At 34.9% G+C, this 20,006-nt stretch overlaps 1 long non-coding RNA gene and 1 pseudogene across 1 annotated transcript; both read left to right on the plus strand.

Annotated features, from left to right (window-relative positions):
- The first annotated feature begins 276 nt into the window (after positions 1-276).
- LOC122134636 lies at positions 277-18,146 on the plus strand (annotated as a pseudogene).
- On the plus strand, positions 15,461-16,490 carry LOC122148204. Its single transcript, XR_006162187.1, has 3 exons — positions 15,461-15,805; positions 15,909-15,967; positions 16,426-16,490. It is a non-coding gene; the product is annotated as an uncharacterized LOC122148204 (long non-coding RNA).
- Positions 18,147-20,006: the final 1,860 nt, after the last annotated feature.

Here is a 20,006-nt window from a genome sequence, read left to right on the forward strand (position 1 = left end):
CAAAACTGTTCCAATGCTTATGGTCACATCAGATAGGGACATGAAACTCTAAAAGTGCGGATCTTCTTAGCTGGTAAAACATCTTTGTGTTCAGTGATTCACCCAATAATAAAATGTGACAATTCTTGTAGTTTTGTCTCATATTCATCTTTTAATCATATTTACCGATTTTTTTGACTCCACAGCAAACAGATACAATTTTGTCTTATATATATATATATACTAGCCTATATGTTATTATATATACAATAACAATATATATATACTAGCTCCAAAATGAGACTGAAGACAGACTACATGCTTGGCCACAAAAGTTAGTTATGTTTTTTCTGTATTTTACACGGAAACAAACATACTATTGTGTCTTGCTATTGTGTCCTCTACATCCTGTTGCTGATAAATCTAGCCATGGATCACATCCTGTGTTTGTGCTAAGCAGGACAGCGCCTCTGTTTTGAATGGCAGGGAAATGACCTAAGATACCCTTCCGGTGGGCTCCTTTGGACCCCAATGTCAGTGCAGTAGAAGGTTGCTTATTTTTTCTTAGTCATTGGGAATTGTGTTCTTTCCTAACATTGTCTTCAACACTAAATTGATTGCCAAAGTGATGACAGATAATGAACCTCATCAGGAATTCACAAGATAAATAAAAAAAATATAAATATACGCCTGTGTCTCTCGCTCGTCGCTATCTCTCTCTCTCTCTCTCTCTCTCTCTCTCTCTCTCAAAACAGAATACTTTCATCTGCTTAGATTAGTAAACAGTTTCCTTCCTCTTTGGGTTTATTTTATTTATCAGGGATCTCTGATCCATACAACCTCTCATTTAAATTTATCACACACTCTTCATGTTGGTTCTAATCCAAGAACTAACCAAAGACTGTTACAGCAGTTGATCATAAATATTAAATTCAAAATGTATTGTTGATTTTTTTTAAAATGCAGACCTATCAACAAACTCTTATTATGGGAACTATATTGAATAACGTTCATTCCAAAATGGAAAAACATTCTCGATGTTACATAAATATTAAATATTAATACATGTTTGTTCACATTCATACTGCCATGAAGATTTAAACAATGATGGGATTTAAAATCACTACTTTAATATCAGTGACCTCTCATGGAGAACTGGTGACATGACATGTACACTACAAAAACACACACACACACAAACACACACACACACACACACACACACACACACACACACACACACACACACACACACACACACACACACACACAGGCTATAGACTAGAAATGATCAACTTAACACAGCATTCTGTTTGTACACGTATGCTGCATATGAGCTAGATTAAAGGTTTTATTTGTGCAGAAATATAATCTATTTATAAGTACTCCCTCCTTCTTGGTAAATGATTCTGAATGTCGGTATTTCAATATTTTGAATAGATTGTATTTTATTTTTACTTTTTGAGCTTTTGCCCCTCTTTCTCTTTGTCCTTTGACAGAGTCACGGAATGTTAAAAACCGATCACCGATTGCTATCTTGAAATTGTGTATACACATATGTGTATAGACACACACACACACACACACACATGTATATACAGTAGATATATATATATATATATATATATATATATATCTATATATACACACACACACACACACACACATATCTAGCCACCACACACACAACATATAGTATATATATATATATATATATATATATATATATATATATATATATAAAATACATAATATATATGTTTACATTTATTATTTATAATATATATATATATATATATATATATATATATATATATATATATATACATATATACACACATATATATATATATATACATATCTATATATATAATTATATATATATATATATATATATAGATATATATATGTCACACCAACACACACACACACACACACACACACACACACACACACACACACTATTAGGACAATTATTATTTTTCCAAACCCATGCCAGAACCCTTTGTCTAAAAATGACCGTCTTTTATAGGCTTGTCAGTAATCGATCCACTGATATACTTGGCTAACAACGTTTTAACGCCCCCTCGCCATTGCACAAAAGTAAGTGTTTTGACAACATGATCCATATAAAACTTTAATTTACGCACAAAACATTATTACATAATTTATTAAATGGTTTGTGATGCAGCTGTAGTCAGATTCAGTACAGCTTCATCTTTCAACAAATGTTTCTCTGCGAACTCTCATTACACTGCGCCTACAAAACAAAATGCTCCAAACAAACAGATACAGTGCCTTGCAAATGTATTCATACCCCTTCATTTTTGTCACGTTTTGTAAAGTTGCAGCCTTATGTTAAACTACTTTAAATTAATTTTTTTCCCCACATCAATCTACACTCCACACACCAAAACGGCAAAGCAAAAACAGAATTGTCAAAACGTCATAAATTTATTAAAAATAAAAAAACTGAAATAAGTACATTGCATAAGTGTACATACCCTTAACTCAGTATTTTAGTTAAAGCACCTTTACAGTCACAAGTCTTTTTGGCATGATGCGACAAGCTTTGCACATCAGCATTTGGCAATTATCTTCCATTCTTGTCCTCACCTCTTCACCTCTCAAGCTCTGTCAAGTTGGATGGGGGCAGACACACATTTTCAGGTTTCTCCAGAAATATTTGATTGGGTTCAATCCCAGGCTGTGTCTGGGCCACTCAAGCACATTCACGGAGTTGTCTATAATCCACCCTTGCTGTGTGCTTGGGGTTATTGTCCTGTTGGAAGGTGAACCTTCTGCCCAGTCTGAGGTTCTGAATGCTCTGGACTGGGTTTTTATTAATGCTATCTCAATATTTCGGTGCATTGAGATTTTCTTCTACTCTTACGAGTCCCTCAGTCCCTTTCACTGAAAAACAGCCCCACAGCATGAGGCTGCTAATCAGCACACTTTACTTTCTGGATATCTGCAGGTGATAAGCAGTACCTGGATTCCTTCAAACATGATGCTTGAAAATTTTTTTCCACATTGTTTTCACGTGTCTTCACTGAGGAGGGGATTGAGTTTGGCCACACCTCCATAAAGACCAGATCGGGGGAGTGTTGAAGTGATGTTTGTCCTTCTGTAAGTTTCGTCCATCTCCACATATGATCATAGAGCTCAGCTAGAGTGGCCATCAGGTTCTGGGGCACCAGTTTAACTAGGGCCCTTCTCCACTGATTGCTCAGTTTGGCCAGGAGGCCAGCTCATGGAAGAGTCCTGGTTGTTTCAGACTTCTTCCACTAAGAAGTAATGGAGAGAAAAAAAAGAGAGAGGAAAAAAAAGGTCATTTTAAAAGCATTTTTGACATAAGGCAGCAAAATAACAAAATGTGAACAAATGAAGGGGTATGAATACTTTCGCAAGGCCACTGCAGTTCTAGCCATTTAAAATAAGCCATCCATTTGTTCCTGACGCCGGGATCCTTCTGATGTCTCGTTTTTGGAACTTGATTAAATAAATGCTTTGTTCATAGTGAGGAGGACGTTTTTGAGCTTGCAACTTGCAGGTGGTCCAAAGATGTTTCATATGCCAAGTTGACTTGACTTGACTTGTCAGCATATTGTACACTGCAACAGTAAAATGGGCCAACATGACAATAATTTATAGATTTATACATAATATATATTGTATAATATACAGCTATACATAATATGTATAATATATCAATTAGAGATAATATAAATTGTAATTCATGATCACTATAACATGATGATGAACATGAGTAGAGAATGCCACATTCAAAGCAGTCCAGACATGACAAACTGGACTGCTGCACTGAATGCATTTTTTTTTGGTATGTGGGTATCTGCTGCACTGAATGCATTTTTTGGAGGCTTTACATTAACCCCCTACTGTAAAAGAGTGCTAAAATAAACTAAGCTGCTACATTTTATAATGCTGTCACATGAATAAACTTTTGTGCAATTTGTCCAGTTTTTGTGTCTTCTGGGGGGGAGGAAAAAAATATAAATTTCCATACTGTGAAACATCTTGGCCAACTTTTTTTTCTATGCCAAATGTGAAGGATTTCAGTTTCTCAGAATAACAAAGGCTCAGATTAACTTCTCTGCCAATCACTTCTTTGTTAATAAACACATAAGCTGGGTGGGGCTTCTGCAGATGTTTTAAAAGCGTGAAGTAGGGCAAAAGTGTGTAAAAGCAAGTCACAGACAGAGAAGACTACCAGTCATTTGGGTGAAATTTCTTGTTCCAGTGATTTGTTGGCATTACTGAAGGTACATTTACATTTTATTCATTTCAGTAAATGCAATAAGTTAAAGTTCATTAGAGTAATGGGAAGGGATGGTCTATATTCTACTATATTCTAGATACAAACTAGTTGGTGCATAGAAAACACACTTTATCCTAATGAAAATTGATCGAATTGTATTAATACTTGTATAAATTTAATTCATTTAATTGTAATTTATCTGTAATCCATGCAAAGTAAAGTACTTGTGTGCTGGTGTAAATTTACATTCTATGAAAAATGTATTACACATTGTGTGCATCCCTGAAGCATAAACATCAGAGCATTGCACTAAACAATAGATAAATTTATACTATGAATGCAATGTACAACTATATCCAAAGACCAGAACAGCAAGACATGTAGACATGCCAAAGAGAACAGTCATCTATAACTGCGAGATGTACACATGCATTGATCTATCAGGGTATAAATGATTTTAAAATGAAGAGGAACAGTTTGTGGCTGGGATTTCTGGTGCAGAGAATGTCATGTGTTAAATCTGCTGGATGTGAATGTGATAGAGCTAGCTTTTTTTTCACAGCATTGTTATATATTTGTATTGTTATTGTGTTTCCCTCTTTTAAAAAAAAAAAATCCAAACAGATTTCAAAATGCCTCCTCCTGTGGTTCCACATGGCATGTGCTTAAAAGTTGTAAATGACCGCAACATGAAGGGTGGCATGGGCTCTGAAACAAATCCTTTGAAGTTCATGGATCAGGACTACAACTTTTTACAAGACTACTGTCTCAAGACAAGACAGAGATTTGTTGATGAGTTTTTTTTCCCGCCAGATGCCCGTTCTATTGGCGAAGGGCTGCTGAAGCCAGAAGTAATGGCCCAAAGTGGAGTGGATAAGACCAACGGTATGTAGGCAGTTCTTCGTAGCAGTTCTGCGTTTGGCTTGAGGCATCAGCACATGAATTCTGACAATATTGCACAAAATTGTGAGTGTAGTGTATAATATTTTGTTTTGAAGTAGTTTTTTTTAAAGTCAGCTGACTGTGACTAAGTGCCTAAAAGTAAAATTAAAAAAAAAATTAATAAAAACTTGACCTGTAGTCGCATAATACAGCAGATTCTGGTCCTATACAGAAAGTTGAAAAAAAGAATGCCATTATTAAAACGCCATCAATCGAAATGTCCCATACACAGAATGGATCAGTTGACCAATACTGACGTTATATTGCTTTTTTTTTTTCAGGTATTGTATCCAAATGCAGCTGAATTTATTGTACAGACAGTGTCCAGGGTTTGACTATGCCCAAGGAAATGTAGGTATGTCTGGATAACCACAATATTATGCACCGGGGTGTGTGTCCAACCCAATGTCCTGAAGAGTTTAGCTCCAACCAGCTCCAACACACTTGCCTAGAAGTGTCTAGTGAGTCGGGAAGACCTTGATAAACTGGTTATGGTGTGTTTTAATTAGGGCTGGAGCAAAACTCTGCGGGACAGTCACTGTGGCCCTCTAGAAGCAGGTTTGGACACCCCTGCTGTAAATCATAGGGATCCCCTCCCACTACTCAGTCACCACCACACACACATCGGACACTAAGTGGAGCTATAATAAGTGAATTTGTTTATTATTTCATAACTCTTATGGACACTTTAGTGGTCTGTGTACACAAAGTCTAGCACGTGTAATCCCAAGACCCTCATGAAAAAAATATATTAAAATAACTTTGATTTATAAAAGTGTTGCGAAGGTATAAGCCAAATAAATGGTCTAGTCTGCACCAAGTAATGCCCAAACTTAACGAAACTTTAAGACAACAGAACATTATGAGGGATGCATATAAGAAGCTGCAATGAAGAACCTGTCATAAGGAAAATTTAATTTGAATCTACAGCAAAATTTCATTTAATTTGCACAGCAAGTGCTATCAAGTGATAAAAAAACTTACATAATACATTTCCTCTGAAAACAAAGTAAACTAGCAAAACTAGAAAAATTCAGAAATGAGTTGTGGAATATGAAAGATATCAAATGTATTGTGGCAACTGGTGATTTTTTTTCCTCCTCAGGAAACTGCTGGTTTCTTGCATCTGTTGGGGCTCTTACATTTCAAAACAAATTATTACATAAGGTCGTTCCAGACGGACAGTCATTCAGCCACAATTACACTGGTTTATTTCACTTCAGGGTAAGTTCCTCTGACAAATTCCTACAGATTATTTATTTCTGTTTTGACCATGATTCACCAACCCAAGCAATAGTATATTTTGTGTTTCATTGTATCAGTTGTTCATTCACTATTCTGCTTATATAAATTTACAGTTCTGGCGTTTTGGAAAATGGTACGATGTTGTGATTGATGACAAACTGCCGACAATCGGCCGCCAGCTGATTTTTGTGAAATCAAAAACATATAATGAATTCTGGCCTGCATTGCTAGAGAAAGCATATGCCAAGTAAGTGCCTTTGCATCTTTTTATGTGACTTTATAAAGTATCATCTCAAGTACATGTAAGCAGTAGCGCTGTTGTATTCAATTTAAGCATGGCTGTAATGTGATCTGTAGTTCATGTTCATCTCAAGTACATGTAGTGATTACACTGTGGCAAACAATTTTGAGTTAGAATGAATGTTCCAGGGGTGTGCGGCTCCTACTCTGACATGCATACTGGTCGAGTATCTGAGGCCCTTTTGGACTTTACCGGTGGGGTTCATATGCACTACGAACTGAAAACAGCTCCTACTGATTTGTGGGAGATAATGTACCGTGCTTACCAGTCAGAGGTCCTTATGGGTTGTGAAACTCCACCAGGGGTAAGCAAAGAGTGATTATATCTAACATACATGATCATGCCAAACTAAAAACATAAATATATTAAATAAATATTTAAATAAAGGATTGTTGTGCTTCTTTTAATTATATAGATTACATATAAAGCTGCTGTAAGTGATGTCAGTAATCTTGTTCTCACTAACTAGACCACACATTGCCCCATATCTTCAACCACACACCACACACACACACACACACACACACACACACACACACACACACACACACACACACACACACACACACAACACACACACACAGACTCTCTCACTCTGCAAGACCCCTCCAGAAACATTTCTATGTATGCCTAGACACCTATTTTAGTAAAATAAAATCAATTCGGATTCCAGCAACTTTAAAACTTTTACACCGTACCCTGTGTCTCCTGAATATTTTTCTCCTGTTCATTTTTTTTATTTTTCAGAACGAGACACGGTTACCAAATGGCATAGTCCTGGGCCATGCTTACACTGTGACAAAGGTTTACCAGGTAAGACTGCACAAAATCAAGTCTCAGCATGGATCAAGTCTCAAGATACATTTTTAAAGACAACTGATAATGCCTGGAGGCCAGCCGACTTTACACACCCACACTTTACATGTTTAAACTTGATGTAGCTGTTTTTCATAGGTTTTAGTGATTGTTCTGCTAAGACAGTAGTGAGAAAAGGTAAAATCTCTTTGAATGGTCTGTCAGAAATGGATTAAAAATCAAATCATGTGTTTTTGTTCAAAAACTTTTAAATTCCATAGACCCCCAAAATCCTGGTAAGTCTGCAGATTTACCACAGAGACATTCTCACATACACACACACACACACACACACACACACACACACACACACACACACACACACACACACACACACACACACATATATATCCGCCACCATCCCAAAAAGTGATTGGGTTAGTTTCAATTAGCAATTGGGAGGGTTTTGTTATGCAGATCTGGCAACCCTGACTGGTGCCAGCTGTATAATTTCATGTATTAAGATTCATTCATACTGTGTGAGCAGTGGCGGCCCTCATTCAAATTTGCCCGCATTCAAACTCAATTTCAATACCAGCAGTTTGAGAGCGGCTGCGGTTCCCTGATGTTTTCTATTTGCGCTTTGATTTGAACATTGCAAGAGTAGCCTACTTTGATTATGGTTGCACTTAGACTAAGACATAACTATGTATTTATTTATTTATTTATTTAGTTAGTTTGTTATTTTTTTTGTTATTGTTGTTTTTGTTTTTATTATTTATTTCTATGATCAATTTATGAAAAAAATTATTATAGGAGGTCAAACAAGTACAATTCTATAGGTCTGAAGAGACTCATGAAACCATACAAAAGAGAAGTCAGTCAGTTCAAAATATTTCATAGTGCTTGAGTATTGTCTGCTATTGCATATAATAATTCATAGTCAGAAAGCAGAGCTGAGATGGCATTTATTGCAAGATTAATTAAAACATTTCAAATGCATCTGCAGACTATTTTTCCAGGCATGTTTTTCATCATTGTAGATTTCTTAAAATAGTTTACAAAATCTTGTCTAGTCTCATTCTTGTGAACCCTATCTCTTGTGTCTCAGATTTTTGCCTTCACTTTGATGTTGCTTAAATCTGCTTCAACATGTTTACACTTTTTTTTGCATTATAATCTGGCTTGTCATGCCAGCCCAGAAAATTAATTCTTCTTCTATTATTATTATTATTATTATTCTGTTCTCTAATGTATTTTTCATAACCAGGTGTTTTTGCTTTAAACATGAATCTTACTGAATTTTGATACATTTCTCTTAAGAAATTGTTAAATGTTTTAATTAAAAATTTTTAAACTCTTTAGTTCTAAAAGTTTGCTTAAAAGGTTTGTTGACATGACATGCCATTTTCACTGTCACACAAGACAAAAAAAAATTTAATAATATTGTCATCATTTAAAATGTATTTGTCTTACATGGACCCATTGTTATAAAAACATTAGATTAATGTATTTGTCTTACAGTTATTAGTTTTTTTTTTAATTTATTTTATTTTACATTTTTGGGCTAAATCTCAAAATAGTCCTATGATGTGACCATCTCAAGGAAGTTCAATAAATTACAACTTTTATAAATTAAAAAGCATACATTTTTTAATAAATACCTGAGGCATAATTTTAAAAGTGTCTATTTTAATAATTGGCAATCGTTTTTTCATCCATATATTTCTAAAAGCATATGAACTTGATACATTATGTCACTGAAAACTATGTCCTGCGGTGTGACAAACCATATCCTGTTTTTAAACTCCACGGACAACTTTAATAGGAATAGTGTTTTTACAAAAAAATTAAATAAAATTGCTGCATATTTGTCAACTAATATATTTTCCTATCTATATCTTGAAAGATAAATATACTGAGTAAAACAAACTGGGATGGGATGCGGGTGGTAAGGTGAAACTATAGGTATAGGGGCCCCTTTTGAAAATGTGCTTAGGGCCCCCAAAACACTAGGGCCGGCCCTGTGTGTGAGGAACATATTAACCAAGGATCTTAACTGCAGGTTTCTTCAGGGAGATTTTTCATAATCTTCTCTTTAGGCTTCACAAAAACTTTTTCGTTTAGAAAATCTTTTACCTTCCATTTAACACAACAAATAATTAAAATTAAACACTATGCATTTTATTTTCAAATTATGCATTTCATTTCTGCCATGGTACAAAAAAAAAAAAATTTTTAATTTTTGAATAGTCTACTAAAGATACCGGTAATGTTAAAAAGGTTTGCCACATTTTTATACCACTAAATCTGTGTGTTGAAATCATGCTCAACAGGTCATGAGTGGTAGAAACCCAGTTAAGCTGGTTAGATTGTTCAACCCATGGGGGGACAGTGAGTGGAATGGAGACTGGAGGTGACAAGTAAGCACTGCTTTTATTCAATATTATAGCAGAACAACTTCCAGTAAAATCATAAAACAATAAATTGTTATGCAAAAGCAAGGAAAGTAGAATTGATAGAATAAAGGGATACTCCATCCCAAAATGAAAATTTTGTCATTAATCATTACCCCCATGTCATTCCAAACCCTTAAAAGCTTTGTTTGTCTTCAGAACAAAATTTAAGATATTTTGGATGGAAATCGTGAGGCTTGTGACTGTCCCATAGACTGCCAAGTAACTTACATTGTCATGGTCCAGAAAAGTATGAAAAGCATACGTCAGAATACTCCCATCTGCCATCAGTGATTCAACCGTAATATTATGAACCATAATGTTAAGGAGAATATCCGCTGGATGCAAGCAGCGTACACTCTGTTCTGTGTCATCCTTGACACAAGGATACATTTTCTACGTGTATTTTACACTTTGATATGAACAAAAACAGCGCATCCTTGTGGCGCGGCTGACACAGACACAGAAGAGCGTACGCTGCTTGCGCTCAGCTCATATTCTCCAAAATGGCGCTACGCTGATTTGGAGAGACGACAAAGGAGACAAATTGTTGAGATAAAGTCATTATTTTTGTTTTTCTTTGCATACAAAAAGTATTCTCGTTGCTCCATAATGGTACAGTTGAACCACTGATGGCAGATGGACTATTCTGACGATGCTTTTCATACTTTCCTGGACCTTGACAGTGTTACATTTACTTGGCAGTCCTATGGGACAGTCACAACCCTCCTGGTTTTCATTCAAAATATCTTAAATTGGTGTTCCGAAGACGAACAAAGCTTTTAGGGTTTGTGAACGACAGGGAGGTAAGTGATTAATGACTAAATTTTCATTTTGGGGTGGAGTAACCTTTAAAACTGTCAAAGTTATTCTTTTGTCCTAATGTTTATTTTGTATAATTATTTCAGTTCACCTTTGTTGGAACACAGTGAGCGATGAGGACCACAAAACAACTCCTTGTGAATGAAAATGGAGAGTTTTGGTGAGTATGAAACCATTTTTCATATACATTCTTAAAATGTACTAAAACACATTTTGTCTAGGATTTATTTATTTATTTATTTTTTGTAGGATGTCAATGAAAGATTCCTTAGAACTTATTGACAACATGGATATTCTGCTGCACCTGTCCTGATTTTCTGGAAGGGAAGTCTGCTTGTCACTGGGTTTCCAAGATAGTACCACCATGGCAGCTGGTTTCTGGGAGCACAGATGGGGGCTGCATGAATCATTTAGGTGCTTCTCCTGAATTATCATGGCTGGTTATGAATGCAAATCTGCTTCTAAACACCCCTCTCCTGTGATTGTAGATACCTTCTGTAAAAACCCCCAGTTTCTGGCTGAGGGTTTTAATGAGCTTGAGAAAGGCCTGTGAACAGGGCCAGAACAATGTTCTGGTGTCCCTTATACAGAAACCCGACAAGAGACACCCGACGCCGTGTTGCACACCATGGCATTGGCTTCTACGTGTTTGCAGTCAGTATTAACAAAAAAGGCAATAAATATTGTTGCACAGTGCATGTAATGGTGCCTTTGTGTTTGGAGTGTAACATTTATTAGGGCTCAAGCCCGAAGGGGCGAAGAGCCCTAGTTGTTTTTCTAAGAATTATTCTTATTATTATTTATTTTTTTTTTTTATTTTTTTTAAATCTTCCGGGGGTTTTTGGAGGCCTTAACATCTCAAAAAAAAAAAAACTCTTGAAAAATTGGCACACACATTGGAATCTGCGGCCATCAGAACGCCGCAGAGGCTGGGACCCGGGCGTGGCACAGGGGCTCTACGGCGCCCCCTGGGAACACAGTCAGAAATCTTGAACCATAGCGCACACATACCTGCATGTATTTATATGAAACTCTGTACACTTATAGATCTCATTGAGCCGAACAACTTTCGTGCTCTATGAAAGGCTCCGCCCACAGGAAGTGAGCTATTCAGGGCTGGTTTCAAAAAAGCATGCTCTGGAATTTGAAATACTCCTCTGAGGTTTATCCACCCCGTTCTCCACGAACTCGGGAACATGATCTCAAGACATTGGGGATGAAAAAATTGCCAGGGGATTTTTTGATATCTCGAACAGTTTTGTCCGTGGCGAGGGCGTTGAAATTAGGGCAAAAAATTAGAAACAGGAAATGTCTAATAACATCCACATACATATTCTGATTTAGATCAAACTTCATCGGATTGTTTGATGTATGATGCCGATTGCATAGATGTGACTATTAGGAGTCAAAGTTATAGCGCCACCAACTGGCAGCAGGAAGTTTGTCCATTTTCAAAATGCTTTGAATTCAGCATCTTATTTTCACCTCGATTTTGCTTCAAACCTTCATCAGAATAATGACAAAACACCGCCCGATGTAAATCTGTTGTGGGGGATATTGATATCTAATATAGTGTTGCCGTGGCAACGTGTCAATCCTGGAATATTCTGTTCTAGTGATTTGTTGAGGCAGGATAAAATGCTCAGAATTACATGAACCTCACCAACACATAATCAATATTAATGATAGCTAGACAATGTCAAAAGCACATGAAAGGGCGTGGAGGAGGCACTCTATAGCGCCACCTTTTGTCAAAAGTGAGGGGGTTAGTTTTTAGCTACAGACACCAAACTCAGTACATAAATTATTTCTTATCAAGACGGACAACTTTCTAATTCACAGTCATCAGCTACGATGAACAGGAATCAGTTATATTGATTTGAATATGGATTTTTGGAAAAATATATAGCTGTGAATTAATGCATACTGCTCAGAGGATAATACCGTATACAGTTATACCAAGACCAAACTTTTTCTACATGATGACAAAACATTGAGGAACTTTAAATTGCGAATGGATTTTGGATAGCTTGAACGGTTTTTTGCCGTAGTGATTTATTGAAATAACAGTAAAAAAGTAAACATGAATTGTCTTATATTTTCTTAATTGCAGCTTCCAAACACTTCAAACCCATTTTTCATACAGAGAACGTATCATTCTGAGGAAAAATGCATAGTTTCATGACTTTACAACACTGTATGGATAACAGAAAATTAAAAAAACTGTCAGACATCTGGTCTCACTCTGAAGCCACTCTCTCTGTGTGAGGGAAGGGAGGGGGAGAGGAGGGGAGGGGGGTGGGGTTTGAGCTGACAGAGAGAGAAAGAGAGAGAGAGAGAGTTAACATCTCTTTAATCACCAGAAAAAAAGAAAATCAGTAATTGTGTGTTGTTGTTTTTTCTTTTCATCATTACAGCTTAAGAAATCTCTTAGGCATTATCTTTTCAGTCAGTTTAGGGACAAAAAATGGATTATACACAGGGCTTTTTTTTTATGCTGCAAATAATAATTTGAAAATCATTGATACTGACCTATGACAGACATCCTGTGACATGACATTTATCTGAATTTCCACAATCTCATGGACGTAACAGTTACAAACAGATTCAGCTCACAGATGAAGACTAAGCTGTTATGCAGTCAAAAATATTTTACACATGCTTATAGATCAATAAAATTGTTAAAAATGCTTTTTCACCGAGTGCATAATAATTAGTCACACTGATATTCTGGTGATATTTTTTTCCAAGTACATTTAACTATTCCAAATCACATCAATCTTAATAAATACTATACATTTGTTATTTAATCATTTATTAGTGATATATAATTGTCCTTGAAGGCTGGAAGTGAAAAACTCCTTATATTCAGGAGTGCTGAATTATTAGGCATGTTTTCTTGTCATGCATTGGTCATAGAGCTCATTGTAGCGGTGCCTCGGGTGTTGAAATAGATTTGTTATACATTATACAGGTTCACACGTACTCCGTCTGCCGTGCGTATGCAGTATGTGTATGCGGTACAGAAGCAGCAGCGAGAGCGAGTTATTGTAACGCGAAAGCACATTAAATAATGCGCGAGCGCGAATCTCTCTGTTGGCACGCTTAAAACCAGACACGCGTGCACAGATACATGCTGATTTCGCTCAGTGAGCGCACTTAAAACAAGTTTCCTCTGCTCAAACTGTGTCCTGTGCACTCACAACTCTCTATGCTCATGCGCTAGATATTCATTCTTTTCGCACCTTTCTATTTCTAACCTTTTCTGTTCACATCTTTTACCGTGTGCAGTGTGAACGCTCTGATCCATTAACATGGGCTCGGAAAAAATACGCATTACAAACAGAGTGTGTGAACCTGGCGTTACGTAGACATATGCCCAGTGGTATTCTGATCTCACGCTCCATTTAGCCGCGCTTCATTCTGACCGGTTTAGAGAGCAACACCAAACGTGCAGTGTGTAATACCAATCATGGCCACCACTAGATGGCGCTTTAGGATTACTTTTAGATAATTGTTGTAGAAACGTGTAAAGAGCATTTTAAATCTTTTATAAAAAAATCTTTCAAAGAAAAATAATGCGTATTATTTTTAAAAAGCTAATGAATTTTACTGGTAATATCATTTTATATAATCATTTCACATATGTTTATTGCTCATTAAAATTATTTTTAAAAATGGTTATAGATCATGAAATGTGTTGGCAACAATTTATAATAATCTCTCTTTGGTTTACATTAAATACATGCATTAACTAACATGAACTAACAATGAACAATCTGTTTATGTTAGTTAATCCTATCATTAAAAATATGAATATTCATGTTATTTCACAGTACATAAACTAATCTTAAAATAAAAATGTAACCCCCTTGTAACTGTAAGCATTTTTTGTCCAATGGTCATGTCTTAATTTTGCAATTTCTGTATTGCAATAGTTTTGAATATTTCTCATGGGTATTTAATAATTTTTATATATCACTCATAAATGATTAAACACAAAGTTAATGGTAGTTATTAAGATTGATGTCGTTTGAAATGGTAAAATGTGCTTAGAAAATAATCACAATATCAACATGCCTAATAATTATGCACGTGGTGTAAATCAATAAAGGTCTTAGTAACACTTCATAATAAAGTCTCATTTGTTAACAATAGTAAATACATTTACTAACATGAACAATATATTTTCACATAATTAATGTTTGTTGATATTAGTTCACAGTGCATTAACTAATATTAACAGATTATTATTATTTTTTTAATTTTTAAGTTTTAAATATTAACTGACATTGACATGCTATATAATTATTGTTCATGTTCATTAATAGAGTCCATGTTAATAACTGAAACCTTATTAAAAAGTGTTACTAAAGTTTATATATTGTTCTGTGTGTGTGTCTTTCACAGTCTTGATGGTTTGGATTAACCCTTTAATTGCCGAATCCTTTAAAACCAGACTGCCAGAGAGTGCATGTGCCCGGTGGGCACAGTTTTCCCGATGCCACAGGGGTGGCGTTTGCACTGATGGCTTGAGCCCGCCATCGCTGCTTGCAGCTATATTTTTTTTTATTTTGGCCCTTAATGGTTGCTTGCGCGGCAAGTAAAATATTTAAGTTATATCACAGTTTCTGGTGTTAATCACATTGGTTAAAAAACAAAACAAAAAACATACTATTTCAGGTTGTACCAATACATATTACATTATTGGTTATACCTTTCTTACACATTCCTTTTACATGTTCAGTGAAACTAATTTTTGTTGTATTATCTGTTAGAGGAGATCTGAAGGAAGGTTTGGATCAAGCTTTTTCTATAAAAGAACGCCTGTGGTAACAAGTGGGCCCTTTCAGGATGCGAGACAGGTGATGAAATTCTTCAGACTGGAGCCGGGGAGAGTATCTTATCATACCATCCACATACTATCCCAGGAAGAGCGCAGAATTCATCCTGTCCCATTTTCTGCAAAAATGAGATCCACATTCAGTAAGTTGCCTTAATTACAAGGGTTAAACTTTTTTTTTTTTTTTTGTTGTGTGTGTGTGTGTGTGTGTGTGTGTGTGTGTGTGTGTGTGTGTGTTTAATTCAGAAAGGACACAGAAAGAATGGAGAAAGATTTTCTTGTGGATTTTTTTAGGCGAGTCTGAGGTAATAATACACAGAAACATTTTGTAAAAGTTTTAGTATTCTCTCGTTTGAGTTTGTCAATGTACAATCAGCGAATTAAATCTTATCTTTGTCCCCTTTTTTGTTAATGCACCTATAAGATGGAAATGAAATACATTTTATAAATAAAGCTAGTATAATTACACTTTCAGAATCTAATGCATAAACACGCTTCTCGGCATATTGATGATTACACTATTGTTGATTAAATCAAAAATATTAATTTTAAATAGTTTCACTCAAATAATATGAAATTAAATATTATTAATAATATTAAATAATAATATTGACTAGACTGTAATATCATAACTCATTTAATTTCTGCTTTAGGATCTTAAACTCTAATTTTTGTTAAGGTTTTTATTTATTTATTTATTTATTTATTTTTCTGCTTTAGTAGTTTTAACAGCTTTTCTCTTCATTATCTTTCTCATGTTCAGGTCCGTTACACTGAAGAAGTGGATGAAAGATCGAAAACTAAAACACTGTTTCGGCAATATTCTGATCAGTAAATATGAAAGCTAATATCCTATCAAAAAATAAAAATTTGATCCATAATTAAACTGCAGCTGATGTGCTTAACAATATACCAAGCTTCAATCTCTTGAATGTCTTCTTGGAAACAGTACAAAGTTGTTGATGGATGCTGAGAAGCTTCAATGGCTTCTTCAAGAAAACCTACTTAAAGGTGAATGTTTTTAAAAATCCCGTTCATTCTATGTGAAATATACTGAAGCTAGTTTTAAAAACTCACTTTTTGTCACCTTTTAGGGAAAAAAAAAACACTGAAGGATTTGGCCTGGATTCCTGTAGAAGTATAATTGCCATGTCAGATGTATCCTTTATTCTTTAGGCATGTAAATTAAAAACTGTTAAAAATAATTTGTTGAATGATGATGATTTATCTCCCAGGTTCAGCTTGTATTTGAAGTCGTATTGTAAAGAGTAAAAGTTTTAGCTCTAGAAATATTCCATGACTGTAACAATAACAATAGTTCGGTGTCACTGGAAGACTTCAAGGACCAGAATTCATTCGTCTATGGAACCCGTATTTTGACATACAAGGTGAGTAGATTTGAGTCTGGAATTTATCTATGTATTTTATTGTATTAAGACAAGACAAATTTTGCTATGTATTAGGTTATATTAAGATTTCATTTTATTTCCGTTTTTATCAAGAATAATTTTTCAAGTATTTTTTACAGGATATCTTCTACAGCATGGATTCTTCCAAAGATGGCGTTCTGTCTTTCAACGAACTGCAAAAATGCATTAGAGAGAACAGGTTGAGATTTATACAGTTTCTGATTTGCTCTGGTAAACCGTTAGTAGGAGGGTGTGAATGCGATATTGCCTTACCTTAAATATCCCTTCTAGTAATGTTACTGCCAGCATAATAACTGCCCTCTGTGTGTCCAGTGACCCATAAAACTGAACACAGAGGTATAGATATAATATTGATATAAGATGCTCACTCACACATTGCAAATACACTGTATTTATGTCATGGTTATTGTACCCTAGGTCTGCATCTAAATGAAGACATCCTGAATCTCATGTTTGTGCGTTATGGTGGTGCCACTGAACAGATCTCTCTGGAGGGTTTCATATGCCTTGTCATGCGTTTGAACTGCATGGCCAGTGAGTAGGACTCAGTGTACTGGACAGAAACTGTCGCAATGCAATTTGATGTTCAGGAAAAAAAAAAAAAAAAAAAAAAAAACATATATATATATATATGTGTGTGTGTGTGTGAGTATATATATATATATATATATATATATATATATATATATTATATATATATAATATATATATATATATATATAATATATATATATATATATATATATATATTCGATTTATTACATATCTTTTTTCTTTCTTTTCATCAGGAATATTCCAGAGACTGTGTGAAAATGGAAAGATAACTCTTGATGAGAGTGAGGTAGTCCTGATTCTTTTTTTTTTTTTTTTATTTATATTGCAACACATACAAGTGATTAATAGTTTTACACATTTACAACCTGTTTCTTTGTATCTGTATTTTAGTGGATAGGACTAACCATGTACTCTTGAGGGAATGTCTGCTTGCCAGTAGCTTTGCCAACAAATGCAAGAAGCAGCATGAAAAATAAATATTAGTTTGGTGATCAAAAACTAACAACAATCTAAACATTCATTTAATTTATTTTGGTATATCAAACTGATAAACAAATTGTGATGGTTATACCCATTCTTCTTTGTCCTTTTTATCCCTCTATTAAAATGGTTTTCTCTTTTTCTTAAAATTATCATTTGATATACACATTTTATCTGATCAAACTTTTCAAACTGTAGTAATTGCAAAAATTCTGCCTATTTTAATGTATGTATTTCTTTTAACTTTTTGGAAAACTATTTTTCATTGTAAACACTTGGAGTCACTGTTGCTGTAAAGAAAAGCATATTCAAGCAGATGCTATTTTAATGCTAGTATGTATGTATGTATGTATACTGTATATATATGTTTTTTTTTAATTGTCAGCAAGATTGTAAAGTAAGAATATTTCTTAACACAGCATCATATAAGGGGCCATAATACATCCATACCCAGTCATTTTTATCTAAATGGCAGATGCTTCGGCTCTTGCAGGTCTTTGAAACATTGACATGCCAGGAAAAAGTGTTTTGGTGTCAGTTTGGGACCATTGTTTGTCTGATATCAGCCACATTGATAACATCCACAGAAGAGAAGAAATTCAGCTGTCTGTGACATTTCTAATGTATTAATGTATGTAAGTGCTATACTCTATTTTTAGATACACTGTTAATTTTACATACACTATTGATAGGAATTATTGATTTTAAAACTGTAAGATGGAATAAGATTTCTCATCAAAATTTGTAATTCAATGCCATCATTCACTAATTCCATGTGTTCGAGCCCGCGCCCCTTTAATTTTGACCTGTCACCCAACAATGAAACTTTTCGTGTAAGGTGCTAGTTCCTGCAGGTGCAATTACATTTTACCTCTTGCTTTTGAAACAGTTCTGGTTTCACATCAGCTCGGTCAAGAGTCACTAATATATGTTTCCAACAATCTCTGAATTTGCAGATGTTATAACTATACTAGTTACATTGTGTATCTGGCACTGTCTTGTGGTAAGAGGGTTTTTTTGTATAGTGAGAGGCAACGAGTATATAAAAAGCTCCATTATATAGGTAGCAGGAGCGGTTTCTGTCCTGTTTTTTTTTGGATGGTTTCAATGCATCGGCTACGACATTAATATGTAGGACTGTGCTTCATGAATGTTTTGTATAAGAATACGTAATCTTCAAACCTGAATATTTTTTTTTTTTCACTATTGTTAACACAAACCCTAACTCCGAAAAGACCTGAATTGATGATTGCTTTGTTGTGAAGATTGTAATGTTATTGACCGAAGCTGGTGTGTAGGAGCACGCTCAGATAAGCCAAACCATCAGCACAAAGAGATGCGCTGGCATGGCCTATATATGTGTTGTCCTCACTCTTGTCCCGTGAGCAACTTCACAGCACCCCTCCACCACCCCATTGACCTTAACTCTTGTTCTGGCTCTTAAGCTCCAGTAAAAAAAGTGAGAGTATGTTGTGCTATGGCACTTTTGTTATGTCACAGCTATTATAGCCATGATTTTTAGGTAAAACTGTAAGATTGTTTATGAGATTGTAATTCGGGGGGACCATGGCATCACACTACATCCTTGCCAAAAGTTTTTGGCATGACTAAATTGTGTGTTTTGCAAGTTTTTTGGCTGCTTTGTAGGTTAATTTTTCCACATGTTTCTATGAATACTGAAAAACCTATGATAGACATATCATGAGTTTTAAAGGCTTTATATTGCGGCAAAAAAAAAACAAAAAACCAAAAAAAAATATTATATATATCTATATATATAATATTGTATATATGATATATATCTACATAGATATATATCTATATAATGATAGTTACCAGCGTTGACCCTTGTTCTTCAGACAACCACGGCAATTCGCTC

Source organism: Cyprinus carpio, chromosome A17, assembly GCF_018340385.1.
Source record: "Cyprinus carpio isolate SPL01 chromosome A17, ASM1834038v1, whole genome shotgun sequence".
NCBI lineage: Eukaryota > Metazoa > Chordata > Actinopteri > Cypriniformes > Cyprinidae > Cyprinus > Cyprinus carpio.